Raw genomic sequence first — 18,956 nt, forward strand, 5'->3', positions numbered from 1 at the left:
CTAATGTCATGAAGAGAATTATTGCATCTGTGTTAATATAAATGTAGTTATTTCTTATAAAGTATTTATCTCTTCTTATAAAGTATTTTGATATTAAAATAATGCTTATCTCAGAATAAGTTAGGAAATATTATTTCTAATTCTGCACACAGTGTTTTGGAATTGGTATATATATAAGCATATACTACACTTTAGTATTAGTATATGTATATGTATAATTTATTTTAATTAAGAAATAGTAATATATAATCAAGGAGTACAGTTATGGTTTGATAAATGTATACTTTTTGGAATAATTAAATCAATCTAATTAGAGTATCCATTTCCTCAAAACTCATATTTTCTTTGTGGTAAAAACATGTGAAAATTCTTTTTTTTAAGCTATTTGAAATATACATTACTATTAACTATAGTGACTTCGCCATAAACTAGAACAGCAAAAGTTATTCATTCTATCTCACTGAACTTTGTGCTTGTTGACTAATATCTCCCCTTTCCTCCTCTAAACCACACTCCAACTTCTGGTAATCACCACTTTACTTCTATGAGTTCCATATTTTTAGATTCCATGTGATCATATAGTACTGGTCTCTCTGCACTAGTTAAGTTTCATTAATTTAGCAAAACATAATCTCAGTTGTCCACACTGAAAATAACAGAATTTATTACTTTTTAGGGCTGAGTAGCTTTCCATTGTGCATATATACCATATTTAAAAAATTTGAAATACATTTAACTGATTCATGTATACAAAATTTGTACATATTAATGCAGTACCACGTGATATTTGGCTATATGCAGTGTGCATTGTTTAAATCAGGTTAATCATATCTACTTCCACACATATTTACTGTTCTTCTGTGATGAAAGCATTCAAAATCCTTTGTTTCTGGCCTTTTGAAATATAAAGTCCGTTATTTTTATCTATAGTCACCATGCTATGCAATAACACAGCAGAACTTCTTACTGCTATCTAACTGTAATTTAGTACCTTCTGATCAACATGGCCCCACATCTCCTTCTGTGCTATTCTTCACTTTTGGTAACCATATTTCTATTCTCATTTTGGATGGGATCAAATTTTGTATATTCCACATATGGATGAGATCATTGGTACTGGTATTTGGGTGCCTGGCTAAATTCGCATAACAAAATGATCTACAGTTCTGTCCCTGGTGCTGCAAATAACATGGTTTCCTTTTTTTTATGGTTTCATTTAAATGTTACTGAGTATATGTACCATATTTTCTTTGTTTTTCCAACTATGAGTGCTTAGGTTATTTCCTTATCTCCACTATTGTGAATAATGCTACAATAAACACAGGGATGCAGATATATCTTTGTTAAACTGATTTCATTTATTTGTGATATATATTGAGTTGTACAATTGCTGGTCAAATGATAATTCTATTTTTAGTGATTTATAGATCTTTATAGTGGTTTTTTTGTTTTGTTTTGTTTTTTGTACCAGGGATCGAACTGAGGACCAAGGGGTCTTTATAGTGTTTTACAAAGTAGACTACTACTCACAATATCAACAGCAGTGTTAAGGGGTTCTATTTTCTCTATATCCTTGCCAGCATTTGTTACTTCATACTTTTGATAATGCCCAATCTAATACATATGACGTAGTATCACTCTACTTTCAACGTGCATTTCTCTTATGATTACAGACGTTGGGAATTTTCTCATATTTCTGTCGGTCATTGGTTTTTCTTTTTTTCTTTTTTTTTAGAAATGTCTATCAAGTATTCTGCCCACTTATATTAGGGTTGTTTTGCTTGTTTTTGAGCACACTGTGTTCCACTTAAGTATACTTCTGCTATTATTGTTTATCCAATATATGGTTTGTAATTTTTTCTCCCAATGTATAAGTTGTCTGTTGACTCTATTGTTTCACATTCTTTACTGAAGCTTTGTAGTTTGACTTATTACTATTTATCTATTTTGGTTAGCATTGATTGTACCTTTAGGATTTTATATGGGAAATATCTGCCCAGGCCAATGTCATGGACCATTTACCACATATTTTCTTCTAGTAGTTTGTAGTTTCAGTTCTTACATTTAAATATATATTTAGTTCAATTTGAGTTGATTTATTTATTAGCCTGAGATAATTTCCAATGCTACTTATCAAAGAGACTTTCTTTATCATCTTGTATATTTTTGAGACCTTTGTGTGGAATCAGTTGACAACTATTAATGAAACTCAATTGGCTGAGATATATGGGTATAATACTGGAAGTTGTTTGTGTAACCAGCAAATCTATTGAACTTGTTTTTCATTTCTAATAGCTTTTGGGTTCAGTCTTTACAATTTCCTATGCATATGATAATGTTGTCATCAAAAAGGGGCCAATTTTACTTCATTCTTTCCTATTTGATTTCATTTATTTCTCTCCCTTGCCCAAATGATGTGTCTAACATTTTCAGTAATATGTTTATGAAAGTTTTAATCATCTTAATATATAGACTTGTCATATATAGTCTTTAGCTGTGGTAACTTTTTTTTATACTTAAGTGGTTAAGAGTGTTTATCAAGAAGGAATATTGTCAAATACTTTTTTATCTATGAAGATTATCACGTGGTTTTTTCTACATTCTGTTAAGGGTGTATCATATTTATTGAATTACATATGTTGAGACAAACTTGAATCCCAGGATAAATTCAGTTGATCATGATGAATGATATTTTATTGTACTATTTATTATAGTTTGATAGTATATTTCATTCTTAATATGTATGATAGTAGACATTTTTTGCTTTATTTGGGGGGAATTTATCAATTACTGATTTAATTGACAGATTTCACTATTATAATTACCATTTTGGGGGGGGGTACCGGGGGTCAAACTCAGGTCCTTGCACTTTCAAGAGAGGCAGTGAAACCACTGGGCTAAATCCCCCGGCCCCTATAAATATCTTTTAATAGTTATGCATATATTGATAGACATGACATGTATGTTACTATTATTGTTGTTCATGATATTCATTCATTGTCCTTATAATGTCTATAAAATAAGAGTAGCAAAATCTTCCCTTTTTTTCTACATATTGGAGGACTTTATAAATAATTAGAATCTTTTATTTTAAGTATTTTGTATAATTTAACATTAATCCATTCAGGACCTTAATTTTCTTTCTGTAAGTGATTTCAACTAAAAATCACTTTGTTTAATAAATATATGACAACGTGTTTTCTTCTACAGGTAAGGTTAATACTTTTAATTTTCAAAAATATTGTCCATTTTATTTAATATTTTAAGTGGGTTTATGAAGTTGTTATAAATATCTCATTATATTTTATATCTTCAGCATATCTGGGGAGATCTCATCTATAATTTTTGCTATTTGTAATTTGTGGCCAACACAGCTTTCATCAATAAGATTAGATATTGATCATTTCATAAACAGTGTATTTCATTTTAATTTTCTCCATTTTTTTTCTCTTTTCTGTTTTTCTATATCTATTATTTTTAATGGTTTGTTTCATTTACCCTTTTTCTAATACATGTGTTGATAGGATATTTTAATATAAGCTATCATAAGTTTCTTCTGATTATGGCTTTATTTGCATTCAGTAAGTTTTAATATGCTTTGCATGTGCTTTCATTCAATTCCAGATATTTTCTAAAATATCCTTAAATTCTTCTTCAAATCAGAGGCTACTTATTAGTTATCACATATTGGTTAGCTTTCCTTTGCTGGAACAACTTGCCCGAAGCCTACAAGTTAAAGAAGGTAAACTTATTGGCTCACAGTTTCAGTGGATCCAGGTGATGGTTGGCTGGCACAAGGTAGGCACATTATGGTGAAGGGTGTTCTAAAACAAAACTGAGGAACAGTTGCAGAGAAAAAGTGGTGCAGGACCAGATATGGTATTCAAGATGATGCCTCCAGGACCCAGCCGGGGAAACCCAGAAGTCTGCTTTACTAATCTCCTGTGTGGTTCCCAAACCAAACAAGACACCACAATTAAATCTAACCACTACATTCAACACCTTGTCAACTTGACACCCAAAAAACACATCTTCTTAAAACATAATCTCCAAATAAAGAAAATAACAAGTTTGTAATTCCACCTGACACAATATGACTATCAAAATGCACTAATTCCTTCCCCAATGCTACAACAGTTTTATTATTTTTCAAAAATCTGAGCCAAACTCTCTTTTGAGATTCAGGCAAACTCTGAGCTCTGAAGCTCTGTAAAACTAGAAAACAAATTTCATAGCCTCAATATACAATGACACAGAGTAAACATTCCCATTCCATAAGGAAAGAATAAGGAGATAGAAAAAAAAATCAGCCGAAAGCAAAACTGAAAACCAACAGGAAAGCCTGTATCTCCATGTTTGGCATCTAGAGCACATTCTGGTAATGTACCAATTTTAGAGGGCTTGGGTATTCCTGCCACAGTGGCCTTGCTGGATTCAGACCACATGGCCACTCTTTTGGACTTATTCTACTAATGGTCTTCCAATTTTCTTAGTAGATGTTCCATGTTACTGTATCTTTGATTCCCTGGGTTCTTCACTGCACATTTGGCTTACTGCTCTCTCATGAACTCTTTGCCTGGCCTCTCAGTTACTTGATCTGTGTGGAAGACCAGACCCCACAACACCCACATTCATCAAGTTACCAAAATCAGTATCACAAATGGCACCAATGTCTGCTGTGAGTGGAAGCAGTAGCCAGGCCTCCTTGAACCACGACTGTAGTGGCCTTTTTATGCCTGGATGGCTGAACAAAGAAGAATTAATTCTAGGATATTGGTATCTAGGAGAGTTTTCTCAAGTAGGGCACCCAGGAGCTTGCATCTCAAATGAAAAGTTTATACTTTTACATCTATTGGCCTTCAACAGGTAGCATCTTGTTGATTCCAGAGATGCCCTCATGCCATCTTCCTTCTTTGGCTATTTAAAGTACCTGCTTTCATTTTAATGGTGCTAATTTCTTCATACCTTCAGCCATACCTTCCTTGGTACTAACTTTATAATTGATTACTTTGGGGCCAAAATACAAGTTGTTCAAATTTTCCTCTGTTTTTTTTTCCCCTGTTCTCACTACAAATCTGGCTAAGAGCAGCCAGCAGAACAGATGTCATAGACGAATATTGGGCTTCCTCTAAATTGCTCTTCCTATATCAATTAGTCCACCACCTTTAATCTCAGAGTCTGTGTAAGAAAGGAAATATAGACAAAGCCTGTGCTGAGTCTAACACATGTAGATTCTAGTCGAATTGCCAAACAAAGCCTTTTCCCCAAATGAAACCTCATTGTTCTGGCCTTTACTATATACATTTTATCAGTAACCTGTTCCTCTAAGTTCAAATGAGAGTCACCCTTCCAGGTCTATTCATACTACTCTAGGACTTCTCAAGGCCTTCTCCAAATTTTTTCAAATACCTGCTGCAAGCCACTTCTAGTGTCTTCTATACTACATCATCAAGTACAGTCAGAGCAACAACCCCACTTCTCTGGTCGAAATTTTTTATATTCATCAGCTTTCTTGTTGCTGGGGAAAATTACCAAAAAGTCACAACTTAAAAGAAAAAGGGTTTATTTGACTTACACATTCAGAAGATTCAGTCCATTGTGCACTGGCTTCAGGGAAGGAACATCATGGCAGAAGGGTGCTCCATAACAAAGCTGTGTGTTAATTCATGAGGGCCAGGAAGATTAGCTGGAGAACAGCCAGAGATGAAGAAGTGATGGATGAGACATTGTACCCAAGGTCATGGATTCTTGACCACCTATACACATCCATCCTAGGTGAATCCAGGCTAATCAAGTGGATACAGTTAAGTTTAACCACCGTAGTAGTATGATATATAATTTTCACATATTCCAATACATTTGAAATTTGCTTTTTTCCTTGTTTTGAAGTATACCTTTCTATAAATATATAGTAAATCGTGTTCCTTGTTACTAGAAATATCAAGATTTATTTTCTTTATGATTTCTTGTCATTCTTTTACTATCAATTACGGAGAGACTAATATTTACATCTTTATGTGTTAGCGACATCTGTGATTATCAATTTCATAAATGCATGTGATATTTATGATTCCTTGGTAGTTTGACTCTTAAACAAGTTTTTAATGTCACTTTTTATTCTTGGAAATACTCATACTGAAATATAATTTTCTTATTAATAAGAGCACTGAAATTTGGTTTTGTCTATAGTATATTGTTGCCACTATTCTCATCATACTCTTCTGTATGTAAATACTAAAAAAAGTTTTTTGTGTAGATATGCCTTTCCTTTGTTTATTATACTTTCTGCATTTTGATTTTGTTGTTTTGTCTTATTTTGATTGCACTAAGCTAAATCTTCACCCCCTTTTTGTGTTTTTTATTTTGAGACAGGGTCTTTCTAAGTCACTAAATTGTCCAGGCTGGGCTCAAATTTTTAACTCTCCTGTATCTACCCACAAGAGTGCTGGGATTACAGGCATGTGCCACCGCAAGTTTCAAATAAATTGTATATTTTTTTCAGTACTGGAGATTGAATTCATGGCCTTCCCACTGAGCTACATTCCTAGCCTTTTTGTATTTCTTAAATAAATATTTTGAAACAGAGTCTCAATAAAGTGCTAATTTGTCCAGGCTGGGCTGAAATTTGTGATTCTCTTGATCCAGGTTTCTAACTCAAAGGCAAATTCAGTGGGTAAAGGATGTTTTTAACTTTGTATTCACTAGAACGATGCCTTACACATGGTAAATACCAAAATACTTTCATTTGATTTTTCCCAAATGAAACTGAGATATTTAGAGCACTTTTTATCATACAATGTTAATGTAAGCGATTAGTAGATGAAATAGACTCTGACATTATTAATCATTTTATGTTCATTTAGCCAAAATTGCTTTATACATGATACTCATTATGGTTTAGATCAAGAATTACCCCCCTGAAATTCTCATGCACCAAGAGGCAGGGCTTTGGGAGGGAGACAGTTGGATTATGGCAAGTGCTGGAGCTGACCTGCTGTTAGAATGTGGGCCCTGGTTGAAGACAGGTCTCTGGGAACATGACTTCCAAGGACGTATCTCCCTTCCTGGCTCCTTTGTCTCTCTGGTTCCTGGCTGCCATGATGTTCACAGCTCTCCTCCAAGTCAGGCCATTCCACCATCCCATTTCTGCATATGAGCCTACCGACCACCATGGACTGGAACTTCTGAAACTGAGCCAAAATACACAATTCTCCTTACATTTCAGGCATCAGTCATTGTATCTCAGCAATGAGGAAACTGACTGTATCAATACTGGATAAGGAATATGACAGATGAGCTTCATGACTACTAATATTAATTCCCCAATATGATTTCATTTCTTTCAAGAAAAATAATTTTTTGCCCAACCATTCTATGCAAGCCAACCTTTAACTTGATACAATGTGTTACAGATGACATTATTCCAGTTGTAATCTAGGCCTAGGGAAACCTCACAAACTTCCCTTCTTGTTAGAATTTTGTCTCTACAATGTGAGCAAGACCAGGCTTGCTGTAAGGTAAGTAGAAGGAAGATACAACATACCTGTCTTCTCTCTCCCAACCCCAAACCTCATGAAAGAAACTCCCTTACATGGTCTTCACAGCTGACCACATGAATGGGACAAGCCCAGACGATAATTAGTAATGTCTGGCTATCCTGTATCTACTCAGGTAGATAAATGATGGGATGTCAAATTGAGTTATGAAATAGCTATTGTGGAAAATATATAGCTGTATATATGACATCTAACGGCTATATAATATACTGGATCATCATACAAGAACCTGACAGTTCCAAGGGTTAGACTGTGGAATGAGACCCCTGGTCTTTTAACACTAGGACTTTTAAGACTTGTAATTAGGAGAAGCATCAACCCCTCTTCTGTTGGAATAAGACATTAGGTATAACACAGTTATTATATAGCCCAATCATAACTAGGAATAGTCCCATGACTTCAGGATTCATTATTGATAGCATACCACAGCCTATTCCTTAGGGCTGCTAGCTTGAGTCTGTTGTACCTATATTGTATCTATATGTTTGAACAGAAGCCTCCTATCTGACCTAATATTTGTGTTATTATTAAAATAAGTAGTAGGTTAATTTTAGGACATTTTGCATATTATTTATTAATGTTTTATATTATACTGGAAACTTATGGGGATTTTTAATTGTGTAAAGAGTAGTAGTGGTTATAATTTCTTTAAGATTGCCAAAGTGCTAAATAGATTAGAAGTCCAGATGAACATTAGAGGTCTGTGAATAAAAATTTCAACAAAACTTTAGCTCATTAATCTTTTCACTGTAAAATAAAAAACTATCTCATGATTCCACATATTTGAGTAGAACCTCTAGGAAAATACTGTAATTTATTATTATAAAAAGGAAGAAAGAATATCAAGAAAGAAAACCATAGTATAAAAAGGAGAGGGTGCATGAAAGAGAAAGGGACTATGAGAGCGGAGGGAAAAAATGATGTTGGATTTTGTGGGATTTTTTGTGTGTGTGGGGGTGCTAAGAATTAAACCCAGGTTTAGGCATGCTAAAACGTTCTACCGCTAAGCTAGACATGAGGATGCAGGCCTCGAGAGACATATTATATTGTGAAACCAACAATAATTTATGAGTTAGTGAAGATTGAATTAAGTAGAACTTGATGACTGGATCTAAGTGATGGGAGTTGTCATCTGTACAGGAAAATATGTCTAAGTTCAACAGAATATATAGTAGAACCAGTCTGATAAAACAGTATCTATCTGTCTTATGTAATTAGTATACAGACAGATTTTAAAGAAGACTAAACTTCCTTAAATATTATCATTAAAACAAGCTGATTTTAAAGATTTATCATGTTTTCTTTCAAACTTAATCCATACTTGAAATGAGTTTTTAAGCTTTATTAAGGTACAGCCAATGTACAGTGAAACCTGCATAAAAATACTGCATACATTCTGATGAGTTTGAGTACATACATAGATTTGTGATGCCACATCATAACAATACTAAACTTCTCCATCATTTTCAAAAATTGACTGTGTTCCTGAACATTTAACACAATCACAGGTACATCCTTAACATCTTAAACACACGATACTGTATCCTTAGTTATTGTCACTATTTTATGTAACAAACTTCTAGAAAAGGTTCGTCTTACATAACACAGACTTTATGCTGGTTAAAAACTCATTCCTCCTTTCCATACCCTCATAGTCTTGGCAGTCTCTATTATATTCTTTGTTTCTATGTATCCAGCTGTTTGAAATACTCCATATAATTGGAATCATGTAGTATTTTTCATGTGACAGGATTGCTTTACTTAACATAATGACTTCTAGGTTCATCCATGTTTTTGCAAATGGGAGGATTCTCTTCTTTTTTAAGGCTAATAATTATTTTTGTGTAGCCACATTTTATTATTTCATCTGTTGATGGATATTTGAGTTGTTTACCTATCTTTGGTATTGTAATAATCTGGAAGTTATTACACGGGTACAACTATTGCTGACTTCTTTATTTCAGTTCTCTTAGATATAAAACCAAAAGTTGGATTGCTGGGTCATATAGCAATTCTATTTTTAACTTTAAGGAACCTATATATAGTTTTCACACCAATATTTGTTCCCACCAATATTATATGAGTTCCAGCTTCACCAAATCTCCTACAACACTTTTCACTTACTCATTTATTATTTTAAAATAATAATACTCATTTTAACACTGGTTGAGATAATATCTCATTGGGGTTTATTTTTCATTTTCCTGGTGATTAATGGTATTGAGCCTTTTTTTTCATATACTTGGTGGCCTTTGGTATATTTTCTTTGGAGAAATGTTTGGTTCAATATGTTGCCAGACTTTTAATCTAGTTATTTGTTTTAAAGGGAGAAATGTTGTTTTGAAACTAACTTTGTAATTTAACTAGATTTAGTATTTTTAAAAGAACTTCTAGAATCATGCTCCTCCAATTTCTGTCTAATAATAAAATTATTCTACAGGATAAATGATGCAAAATATATTTCAGGACACATATTATTTTCCAAAGAAATTGGTTTATGACAACAATATACACAAGGTTTATTGAGAAGCAAAACATATTTCTCTAAAAATTGTTTTTACATAGAGAATAGAAATGTGCCTTAGTAAAAGATCATGATTCACTGGATATAGCAATTACATGACTTCGAATGACACCTTAGCATTTACAAATACACTCTATTACCTGAGAATGAACAATTTTCACTTTATCTCCTTGTCATGACTAGACTCCTTTGTGAATTAGGGGATATTATGTAGTAACTGCTGAATTTGCAGATGTTAAGAAAATGTGTAAATTTGCAGTAAGCATTTTCATCAAGCTGAATAAATGTGTCATATATTTCCTGTATAATATAGAAAGGTTTCTTTTCCTCTCATTACTAGTTGATTACTCTGTTCAAATTTTATTTTATTAACATCATATACTGGTATTTTTGTGTCTTAGTATAAATTTAGTAGGTCAAATAAAATAGAAATGACTATAAAGAGAGACCAAATTCAAATCAGTGTCTTGCATGTTGCTTAACATTTCTAGGCATTCAAGAAATTGTGAATGTTTAATGAATTAACAGAATTACAATTCCATTTTGCTCACATTATAGATACTATATATCTTAATCTTTATGTTTACATTTTAGAAAATGTTGCCTTAATGAGAAATGTGATATTTCACCTATTTGTCTTATGTGATTGTAAAAATATATGTCATATGAAACCAAAGCAAAAATAAATTAGTTTTTCCAAGTTTTATTCCTAAAATATAATCACATGCTAATTCATATTTCTAATTCTTATATGCAATTTATTCTTTATTTTAGAGAAAAGGATTATATAAGCCTAATCAGCTTCTCCAAAAGAATTATTAGTTTTAAGAAGGGTGTGTGATGAGATCTAAACCAATATTTTATTTTCTGATACATTTTGCTATTTATAAACAAAGTTGCTTACATTAGAACTAAAAGAATGACATATCAATTCCTTTAACTTAGAGCACAAAGAAATATACTTAGTTAAAATATTAAAAGCCAATACACTCCAGGAAATTCCTCTAATGTGATGATCTTCTGAACTGAATGTCAAATAATTAGAATTTCTATGAAGCTTTCTATTATATTGTTTTTAATCTTTTTATTATATTCATTTTAAAAACATGTTTTGTTTTTGAGGTTTTTACAAAGGTGACAACTGTGTTAGATGGTCTTTCTATACTTTTTTCTGTAAAAGGTAATTGGGTTTATGAAAGGAGAATTGTGTAAATAACATTTTGTGGTGTCACCGAGAGAAAAGAATACTCCTAGATTCTTCTTGGCTTTTAGGACTCATTTAGTGAGCTTGCACTCAATCTGTTATTTCCTCAAAGTAGTTGTGTTAATTGGCATTTTATTCCACTGGATCCCACATTGGTACTCGGATGAATTGACACTCATTCTGTTTATCTCTGACTGTTTAGAGCCAGTGTGTTATCTGCTATAACCCCCATCGTCCACTCCTGAGGGGGCCACTCCAATATCTCCCCAAAATTCACATGGTCAGAGTTACGCCAAGAACACTGATTCTTTTTAGAACAGAAGTTAAATTTATGTCAAGAAAAGGAAATACTAATACACTAATACTAAGCACTAATACAATTGTAGTGGGGGACCTCAATACCCCCTTATCAAAAATAAGCAGATCATCTAGACAAAAATTAACAATGAAATTCTAGAACTGAACCAAGCTATTGAACAAATGGGCTTAATATATGCTTAGAGAGTGTTCCACCCTACACAAGCAGAATACACATTCTTTTCAGCTGCACACAGGTCATTCTCCAAATTATACCAGATGCTAACTCATAGGACATGTCTAAGTAAATGTAAAAGAATTGAAGTTACCCCCTGTATATTATCAGACCATAATGCAATAAAATTGGAGATCAATGACATAAGAAACCGCAAAACTCCCACACAAACATATGGAAATTGAATAACATGCTCCTGAACAACCAATGAGTCACAGAGGAAATTAAAGAACAAATTAGACATTCTCTAAAAGTAAATGAAAATGCCAGTACAACACACAGGAATCTATGGGACACAATGAAAGCAGGTCTACACAGGGAATTCATACCAGTGAATGCCCATATTAGAAAACAAGAGAGAACTCAAATAAATAACCTAATGCAGAACCTCAAGCTCCTGGAAAAAGAAGAGCATACATAACAAACCCAAAGCTCATAGAAGAGAGGAAATTATAAAGATCAGAGTAGAAATCAATGCAATGAAGACCAAGAGAATGATACAATAAATCAATGAATCAAAGAGTTCATTTTTTGAAAGAATAAATAAAATCAATAAACCTATAGCCAACCTTATCAAAAAAAGGAAAGAAAAGGCTCAAATCCATGCAGTTATGAACAAAAAAACTGCAGTCACAACAGACCCAGTAGCAATCCAGAGTATCATCAATACCTACTTCAAGAAACTTTAATAAAATGGAAAACAAAGAAGAAATGGACAAATTCCCAGATACATATGAATTGCCAAAGTTAAATGAAGACTATATAGAAATTCTAAACACCCCAATTACAATGAGTGAAATTGAAAATGTAATTAAAAAATTACCAACAAAGAAAATCCCAGGTCCTGATGGCTTCACTGCTGAATTCTACAAGACATTTAAAGAACTAATGCCATCACTCTTTAAACTCATCAAGGAAATTGAAAGGGAAGCAAGGCTTCCAAATTCATTCCTGGAAGCAAGTGTTACTTTGATTTCAAAACCAGGGAAAGATCCAAACCAAAAAGAGAACTATAGGCCAATCTCCCTAATGAACATAGATGCAAAAATCCTCAACAAGATACTGGCAAACAGAATACAGAGGGTCATCAAGAAGATCATATATGGGCCAGGGATTTAGCTCAGTGGTTCCAGTGCCTGCCTAGCAAGCACAAGGTCCCGAGTTCGATACCTGGTCCAAAAAAAAACCCCCAAAAGATCATACACCCTGACCAAGTTGGATTTATCCCAGGGAAGCAAGGATGGTTCAACATTCATAAATCAAAAAATGTAATACACTATATTAACAGAGTCAAAGACAAAAACCATATGATCATCTCAATAGATGCAGAAAAGGCATTCGACAAAATCCAACACCCATTCATTATAAAAACCCTACATAAAATTGGAATAGGAGGTCTTTATCTCAACTTGATAAAGGCTATCTATGAAAAATGAACAGCCAACATCATACTAAATGGCCAGTGACTGAAAACTTTCACACTAAAATCAGGAGCAAGACAAGGATGGCCACTATCACCACACCTGTTCAATATTGTTCTGGAAACATTAGCCACAGAAATTAGAAAAGAGAAAGAAATAAAAGGAATATGGATAGGAAAGGAAGAAGTTAAACTGTCACTATTTGCTGATATGATACTTTACATAGAAGACCCAAAGAAACTCAGCTAAAAGACTTCTAGTCTTAATTGACAGATTCAGTAGAGTAGCTGGATATAAGGTCAGTACTCAAAAAACAATAGCCTACTTATATACAAATAACAGACTCACTGAGCGAGAAATTAGGGAAACAATTCCTTTTACAATGGTAACCAAAAAATGAAATGCTTAGGAATCAATCTAACAAAGGAAGTAAAAGACCTCTATGCTGAAAACTATAGCATTCTGAAGAAGGAGATCAAGGAGGATATAAGAAAATAGAAAGACATCCCTTGTTCCAGGGTAGGAAGAACCAAAATAGTGAAAATGGCCGTACTTCCAAAACTACTATATAGATTTAATGCAATGCTGATTGAAATTACAACAATGTACATTGCAGAACTAGAGAAAACAATCCAAAAATTCATTTGAAAGCAGAAGAAACCTCGAATAGCAAAAGCAATTCCAGGCAACAGAGACATGGCTGGGGGTATCACAATCCCCAATTTGAAACTATACTACAAAGCTACTGTGATAAAACAGCATGGTACTGGCAAAGAAACAGACCTGAGGATTAGTGGAATAGAATAGAAGATGCAGAAACAACTTCAGACATACTCAGCCACTTCATCTTTGACAAAGGTGCCAACCACCCTCATTGGAGGAAAGCCTATTTAATAAATGGTGTTGGAAAAACTGGATTTCAACCTGCCAAAGATTAAAACTAGACCCATAACTATCACCATGCACTAAACTAAGATCGAAGTGGATTAAAGATATAAATATTAAGACAGAAACACTAAACTTGCTGGAAGATAAGTTAGGTAGAACTCTTGAAGATACTGGCATAGGAAAAGACTTTATGAACAAAACCTCAGTAGCATGGAAACTAGCACAAGGAATCAACAACTGGGATCTTGTCTTACTCAAAAACTTCTGCACTGCAAGAGAAACCACCAACAGAGCTAACAGACAACCTACAATGTGGGAAAATATTTTAGCAGCTGTACCTTGGACAAAGGACTACTATCTAGAATATATAAAGAACTGAAAAAAATCAGACCCCCCCAAATTCAAAGTCCCAATTCAAAAATGGGCATCTGAAATGAACAGACATTTCTCAAACAAGTAAAAGCAGCAAATAAATATATTAAAACATGTTCAACATAACTGGTCATTCAAGAGATGCAGATGAAAACAACACTGAGATTTCACCTCACCCCAGAAAGAATGGCTCCTATCAAGAAATCATCCAGTAACAAATGCTGGCAGGGGTGTGAGGAGAAAGGATCCCTTCTCCATTGTTGGTGGGAGTGCAGACTGGTGCAACCACTCTGGAAATCAGTATGGAGATACCTCAAAGAACTAGAGCTAGAGGTCCCATTTGACCAAGGTATTCCCCTGCGGGGTATCTTCCCCAAAGAATTAAACGAATCATACCACAGCGATATAAGTGCACCTATGTTTATAGCAGCACAGTTTGTAATAGCTAAAGCTTGGAAACAGCCCAAGTGCCCATCAACTGGAAACTGGATAAAGAAGATGTGTTTCCTTTTATAAAATGGAGTACTACTCAACTATAAAGAATACGAAACTAGAGACATTTATAGCTAAATGGATGCATATTGAGGGCATTCTCTTAAGTGAAATAAACAGGACACACATGTGTAAATACCAAAGTTTCTCTAGTGTGAGAAACTGAAAGTGTAATTAAGGATTAAAGTGATTAAAACAAATAATTGCTAATTTGAAATAGGAAGAAAAAGTCCAAAGGGGTAGGGATGGCATTAGAGGAAAGGGAATGGAAAGAAGAGAAAGAAAAGTTATGAGAAAAGAAAAAATATGGAAATGAATTATATGTAAATAGGGAAGGGTGGAGGAGATGAAGGGCACACAGGTAATGGGGAAAAAATAAGAACCAAGATACATCATGTACAGGTACAAGCACCCAATGATAAATTTAAACATTTTGTATACCTAAAATGTACCAATAAAAGAATTTAAGGAAAACAAAAAAGAAAAGGAAATACTCTTCTGACCTCCATATTACGCCAGCACTTGCTAGAAAGTCTCACATGACAATACCATACTATTACTATATATTTTATAGGAAACTGAGAATGTAGAATGGTGAAGAAATCCAACATTGTTGTGGTTAAAGGCATATTAGAAATTAAACACGAGCATTAAAACCTACAACAGAACTACCATAGGATCCAATAATTAGTGAGTCAGATATATGTGTACTTTCATGTTCATTGGAACATTATTCATAATCGTGAAGATAGAGAATTAATATGTGTCCATTAATGGATGAATGAGTAAAGAAAATAGACAGATGGATAGATAGATAGATAGATAGACAGATAGATAGACATACAAATACAATGGAATTCTCAGATTCAAGGAGGAAATCATGTGTAACTATAGGGAAGAACCTAGACGACATTATCCATTCATCTGTTGCTGGGCATTTGGGCTGTTTCCAAGATTCAGCAGCTGTGTTGCTGTAAACATGGGTGGGCATATATCACTGTGGTATGATGCTTTTATTCTTTCAGGGAGATACCAACAAGGGGAATGGCTGAGTCAGATGGAACCTGTAGTTTTAGCTATTTGAGGAATATCCACACTAATTTCTACAGTGGTTTCATAGGTCTACACTCCCACCTGCAGTGGAAAAGTGTTCCTTTTCCTCCACAGCCCAACCAGCATTTGTTATTGGATGATTTCTTGATAATAGCCATTCTTTCTGGAGTGAGATGGAATCTCAGCATTGTTTTAATTTGGATCTTTAATTTGCATGACGAGCAACGTTAAACATTCTTTCATACATTTATTTGCCATTTGTGCTTCTTTATCTGAGAGTTGCCTGTCCCTTTCAGATGCCCATTTTTGGATTGGGTCTTTAAATTCGGGGGCTTCTGATTTCTTTGAATTCTTTTTATATTATGTATACTAGTCCTTTGTTTGAGGAACAGCTGGAAAATTTTTTCCCACTCTGTCGGCTGTTTATTTACTCTGTTGGTGATTTCTCTGCTATGCAGAAACTTCTTAATAAGATCAGAATTGGTGATTCTTTGTTGTATTTCCTGCATAAGTGGGGTTTTATTCATAAAGCCTTTAGTACTACTAGGCCATAAAGAAGGAGAAACTTGAGACATTTCTAAGTAAATAGATGCACCTTGAGACCATACTCTTACATGTTCAAATATTGCATGGTTTCTCTCTTTTGAGAAACTGAAAGTGTAAATAAGGATGAAAATGTATAATAGATATTCTGAAATAGGAAGAAAATTTTCAAATGGACAGGGGAACTGGGGTTGGGGAGAAGGAAAAGAAGGAAGGGAAAAGAAAAAAGAAAAAAATGGAAACAAAGCTTTTGTAAATAAGATGAAGAGCGATTAAAGGGAGGGGCCCGGAATGGGGAAAAAAGAAGGGTCAAGATATATCATATAAAGGTACAAATTTCCTATGATGAATGTATCACTATGCATATCTAAAATATACCCATAAAATTGATTAGTTAAAAAAAGAGAACCTAGAGGACATTATCCAAAGACAAAATAGGTTAAGCACATAAGGGAAAATGTTAACTGCATGATGTTATTTGGATGCAGAATGTAAAACTTTGAACTCAGCATTGCAAAGTACGGTGGGGGTTAGCAGGGGCCAGAGGTAGAAATGAAGCAACTGTGGAGACATTGGCCAGAGGTTACAGCTTCAATTAGACAGAAGAAACTTTAAAACTACAGAAAACAGAAAGCAACTTTGGAGAGGTTTCTGAAATGCTTATCAATTCTGCTGCTTGATCTGAGTGCTGCTACCGTTTGTGAGAATTCATCAAGCTGTACATCATATTCGTACTATTTTGCATATGTGGAAGTTAACAAGAAAAACTGCTGAGAGAATCACCATCTCCTTTCAGATTATGGTTTGGATATTACAAGCATAGTCTTTGCTCTCAAATTGGGTACAATTTAATATCTGGATCCAATCTATATTTACCTGGAAGGAAGGCTGGGAAAATGGTCATTCTTTGACAATCTGTTATTCAGCTAACAGTCTGGTGTTCTATTATCAGTGGGTGTGGTGGGCTAATTAATAGTCAACTTGAGTGGGAATGCCCAGCTGAACTGAGTCAGTGTGGTTCTGCACACAGAAGAGCCACCTAAGGATTGTTGCTGAAATGGTATAAAAAGAGAACAGGAGAGGAAGATTGTATACTGTTGATTTTCCTGGAGAAGCGTTCCAAAGCAAGTTTTCTTGCTAGGAACTCAGCTGTCCTCAGAGAAGCTTGGGTTTTCATGGATGCTGTTCTGTTTGGTGGACCTCTGATCTTTGTCTTGAGCCTCACTTCCTGGCTCCAGTGCAGATCCCTAGGCCTTGTGGCACAGATTCACCCACTGGTGCAGACTTTCTAGCTTCCACCACTTACCACTGGGCCTTTCTAGTGTACATGCTTGATACAGACTTGCATGAGACATTGCTATGGACTCTAGGTCTTCAGCTGGACCCTTGCTGGACATTGCTGCACGACCCAGGTCTCCAGTGCACGGACAGATCACTAACACTCTTCTGCATTTAACTTTTGGGTGAATAGTATAAAATAATCCTATAAATTATGTGTCCTGTATTGAATCTATTCCCTTGCAAAGCCTGACTACAACAATGCACAAAGAGAAAATTTAAACTGAAGGACAATTAAGAGTTTCTGCCTACAAATTTAAACATTATTTCAAAAAATTATGTTAACATATTTCTGCAGCAGTGCCTTTTTCTAGCATTAAAATGTATAATAAATCAAAGCTAAATTTAAAACAAGCAATAAAAGAGCAATTTTCTCAGTACAAGAATTTCAAACATGAGCCAATTATTTAGATTATAGTAAAAAATTATCAAAAAACACAAAAATTTCCCACATCACTTTCCTTTTAGATGCATTTTTTAAAAAAATGCATAGAATGTGTTCATATTTTAATTGTCTTGTATGAATATATAACTCATCTGGAAAATTATTTTATGTAGATCATTTAACATCACCATCTGTACAGAAGAGTTAACTAATTTGAGGAAAGCTTTTGTATAGCTTGAGTGCCAAAATCATCACAGTTGTGAATTTTCTGTGTTTACTAGTTTGTGACACTAGTCTCTCAAATTTATCTTATTAAAAAGTGCTACTTTGTGGGTTTTAACCTTTCATATTGTTATTGGGTTGGTCAATGAATCTCTTATACATTGGATTGTATAAATATTAGTATCTTAATTATCAGCTATAGTGGTAAGATTTTTTAAACTGTGAATTTAGTTGTGAATATTAGTGAATGACTTAATTATATGTGTGTTTATAATGATGACATATGGTCATCAAAAGGAAAAAACCTGTAGAGAATACTGAAACACTACTGAGTCCATGACCAAATCATCTTCATAGTGTGAATGAGGACAGTAAAAAAAAATTCAGATAATTATCTTGACTATTCTTAATCTCTGTAGATAATAC

Source organism: Heterocephalus glaber, unplaced genomic scaffold, assembly GCF_053883595.1.
Source record: "Heterocephalus glaber isolate CG9 unplaced genomic scaffold, H.glaber_assembly_v1.0 deba00001600, whole genome shotgun sequence".
NCBI classification, from domain to species: domain Eukaryota; kingdom Metazoa; phylum Chordata; class Mammalia; order Rodentia; family Bathyergidae; genus Heterocephalus; species Heterocephalus glaber.